Source organism: Rhipicephalus microplus, chromosome 3, assembly GCF_043290135.1.
Source record: "Rhipicephalus microplus isolate Deutch F79 chromosome 3, USDA_Rmic, whole genome shotgun sequence".
Taxonomy (NCBI): Eukaryota; Metazoa; Arthropoda; class Arachnida; order Ixodida; family Ixodidae; genus Rhipicephalus; species Rhipicephalus microplus.
In genome coordinates, this window is record NC_134702.1 from 203562226 (window position 1) to 203566358 (window position 4133).

Below are 4133 nucleotides of genomic sequence, written 5' to 3' on the forward strand. Positions count from 1 at the left end.
TTAATCCGGATGCACCAAAATAAACGAGTTGCAACATCTTTCAACGTAGGCTGCCAACTAGCGAGGCGTATACATTTGGAGGGCATACCATATATTATACCCACGTTTTCATAATATAAAGTGCCCACGTGTTTCTAAACTCAATGCTGTCTAGAATTCTTTTTGTAAGTAGAACCCCTATGAGAAAAACCCGAAAGGTATGCTTGCTAGTATGCATCAATATCGGACATTGACCGAGGGGTTATCTTTCCAACTGATATCTGTAATGGCAGGTTGCCGCGTATTCTTTGCGTGCATGAGTGCTTCAACCGGACCTCACACATCGTTAAATAAAAAAGGCAAAGTGCTAACTATTATGACACGGCACGCTGTGACTGCTTTTCCCGTTCAGGGGGTGTAGCTCAGATTTCTTGAGGTAGTAAGAACAGACGAATGTGTACCTTTGTGGGTAGAAAGGGTAGAAGCCCTACTGACCATGAAGGAATTCTAGGATGCGATGTGTTATAGTTAAGTTTTAAGTTTTTTTTTGTATTGTATGTAGTGAATTGTAATATATCTTAGTAACACGTTTGTGAAGTTTACCGGAAATAAAGAAAAAAAAAAAGGGGGTGTAGCTCAGTGGTAGAGCGCTCGCTTCGCATGTGAGAGGTCCCGGGTTCAAACCCCGGCACCTCCAAGCAAGCTCTTACAATTTGGAAAATTGTTTAGACGGGTGAAGTGTGGAGGCCTTGGGCTAGGACATCTGTTTATCAAGCAGTTAGTAAATAGGTTTTTCTTTTTTCGTGAGACAAGAGATCCTTTCCTACTAACAGTGTGTCAAACAAGACTAAGTAGACTGTTGCCCGAGTTTGTTGTGAGCACCCATGTTACCCCAGGGGCTGTGCAAGGATACATGAAGGAAGTAGTGGCCAGCGTGCGGTTTTTGTGTGTTCGCTTTTCAACTGACTACCTGTGGTCTGTTGGAAAGAAAAAACTGTACAAAGATTTATGTGACACGATGCTTCCCGTCCCACTGTACAGAGCGCTATATACAGCACGCAAGGGTCAGAACGTACTTAAACGAGTAAAAAAAATGCCAGCAGCTCCAAGCGCGAAAACGTTCTTTTTCAAATTACACACTGGAACACTTCCTGTAAGAACCTTCCTAGAGGAGCGTGGGTTTTATATGCCTTGGGGATCTCACTGTCTAATCTGTAAGAAACCGGAAACCATTGACCATGTTTTCCTGCACTGTTGGGAAGGAGTTTATATTTGGGACGTATTACAAAGGACAATCAAAAAAGAGTTTCCGTTAGACCCTCATGGTATCAGGTATTTGGCAATAGAGAACGAGGATGGATTACCTTTCGATTTTCTCATGATGACTGCCTTGCACAGTATATGGCGCTCTAGAATGGCTGGATTTCATTGTGACCCAGACAGAAGACCAGCAAGAGAGTATTTTAAGGAAAGCATCTCAAGATTTCTTGAGGTAGTAAGAACAGACGAATGTGTACCTTTGTGGGTAGAAAGGGTAGAAGCCCTACTGACCATGAAGGAATTCTAGGATGCGATGTGTTATAGTTAAGTTTTAAGTTTTTTTTTGTATTGTATGTAGTGAATTGTAATATATCTTAGTAACACGTTTGTGAAGTTTACCGGAAATAAAGAAAAAAAAAAGGGGGTGTAGCTCAGTGGTAGAGCGCTCGCTTCGCATGTGAGAGGTCCCGGGTTCAAACCCCGGCACCTCCAAGCAATTTTTTTCATACACCGTTCTTTTTTTTCTTTTGCGTAGCGTCTTAGTAACTTGAATAATCTTTCTCGCCAGCTGACGGCACTCACTCACTGCCAGCTCGATCTCCTGCGCCAACAAGTATTCACGGCATATACAGGCACAGCTCAAATTACTGAATATTCCGTTCACTCGCTTCTAAGGGAAGCTTTTGTAAGTTGATTATTTCGGTGGAGGCAGCATCGTACATGAAAAACGGGGCTTCAGCGAATCTAATTAATATTCGGGCGCGCAGAAATGCTATCCTACCCTTGGAGGTGTCCATCGAAACGTGAATTTTTATCCCCCCATATTATAATAATTCAAGCAGCCGTAGCTGTCAGGTTTGCCCGGTCAAAAGACGAGAATTATCCGTGAAATAGGAAAAACGAGCCAAGATGCCAACTTGAGCCAAAAGTAGCTTCGCGTGTGTGAAGAAAATATGTGACGTTTCTTTAGAAAGAGCCAATTCAGGTGCATCTTGTTGGAAGTGTAGAAAGTAGTGCAATAACTCATCAAAAACCTAATTGCCGCGATAAAAACATATAATGTTGACTTTAGGTATCTTTTCGTGGATGATGACGAAAATAATGCACTGTTCCCAAAAGCGCACTCCTTTCGTGCATTTTCTGTGACTGTTCTTATGAGGAGTAGATGTGCCGGCCCTGTGGTGGCAGTAACAATGTGTACTGCACGATTGGGCTCAAAACCGCAGTTGATGTAATTGAAGCATAGGTTGTAATCACTTTCACGATTGTTTCTTTTGTGCTATTGAACTCCGAGCAATTATCATTACCGAGTCGCAGTCAATAAAGAAATGACACACATTTGTTGACCTATATCTGGTTTCTAATGCCGATGGGTATAGAGCCTCACCAAAGGATGACCTTCGACTATTCGGTTCACCTCTAATTACAGTCGAAACTCGCCTTCCGCATTACCTGTCTTGTAAAATTACGTATCAAGCAAAAGCTTTCCCGAGTAGCCTTCACGTGCCCAAAACTCTCGTTATTTGTGTAATGCAAGCGGAAAATTAACATCGATATTTGGAGCTGCAAACAAGCTTTGGTCAGCATGCTTCCACGCCGCATACATGCGGCATGCCCGAACGCCAGTTGCTTCGACTTCGCAAGATATACATAATTTAGTTCAAATTGAGTAAAGTAAAAGCTATCCAAAGAGCACCCAAGTAGCCCAGACATTTCTTGCACCACCAGCCATAAAAAGTTACCAAATTGATGCAAGCTAACCAAACCCAGCAATCCTGCTTTCTGTTATGCAATCTGATCGCTTATAGAGGTCACTTGTCATTTCACTTTGCTAAGTTTTATTCTTTCCTTAATACAGAGGCACGGGCGTTGTCGTTACCTGACCAATTATGGCATGGAGGAAGGAAAAAGTACGCAGGGAGCACAAGGCAATGTCGTAAGTAACCTGTCCTCATTTATCTGATAGTGAAAGGGCTGCTTAATGTTTCACCGTAAGTGTACCTATTATTCCTCTAGCCCAACCACACTTCAGGGCATGGCTATCTACAGGCGCCATCCGCTATGAAGATGCGGCGCCGAGGCTGGAAATTATCGTAGCCCGTCGTGCCCGTAGCTAAAAAATCACGACATTGTTACGCGGCCTTATCTAGTGAATGAAAATATGATGACAACGAGAGCTGTGTGCGAGTGGCCGTCTGACACCTGCGTAATTAGACTAGGCCACGAACAAAGCGAGACGATTATTTAAAAATAACACATACTCGCGCTGGCTGCAGTATGTACGCTTTACCACTGACCGCTGCCTTGACGGTCAGTGACGCTCTTGACGCTCTTTGGAACACTGTGCGAGAACGGACGAAAACAATAAATGTGGCGAGCTTGGTTTGCTCCGCTCACTCAGCTGTTGGCGATCAGCTGATCGGCGCCGGTCTCCAGAGTTCTCGCTGATAACGAGATCCGGACGTGACTCTTGGGTTTTGCGACTTCCGGTCGCTCACATGCAGCCTCTGCCGGTGTGAACATCAGTCGCTTTTTGGTCGCCAGTCCTAAATGGTTGCACGACTGCTGCTAGTCGCTGGTGTGCACCAGCCCTATTACTACTACGAGGGACAAACGGCTGCCGCTTTAAGGAGTTTCGCACCTAAAATCGTCCAGCCATATAATGTGGTGTCGGCTAAACTTCATTCCTAAGGAACCACTAAAAATGGCTCGTGAACGCTCTACAGAAGACGCAGCACTGATGGCGCTCGAATACAACGTTTTGTGGAGCGCCGCAGTCTACCATAAAGTTTTACGTTTGCGCATTCTTTAAACCAAAGGCGATTTTATGTCGCTGCTCAGCCATGCACCTTCTCCAAGCGGAATGTTCAAGTTTCATTGAAATTCACCATTTG

At 44.2% G+C, this 4133-nt stretch overlaps 2 non-coding genes across 2 annotated transcripts; both read left to right on the forward strand.

The window, feature by feature from the left end:
* Positions 1 to 604: 604 nt before the first annotated feature.
* Positions 605 to 676, forward strand: TRNAA-CGC (transfer RNA alanine (anticodon CGC)). Its single transcript has one exon. It is a non-coding gene; the product is annotated as a tRNA-Ala (tRNA).
* A 983-nt stretch (positions 677 to 1659) lies between these two features.
* Positions 1660 to 1731, forward strand: TRNAA-CGC (transfer RNA alanine (anticodon CGC)). Its single transcript has one exon. It is a non-coding gene; the product is annotated as a tRNA-Ala (tRNA).
* The last annotated feature ends 2402 nt before the right edge of the window (positions 1732 to 4133 follow it).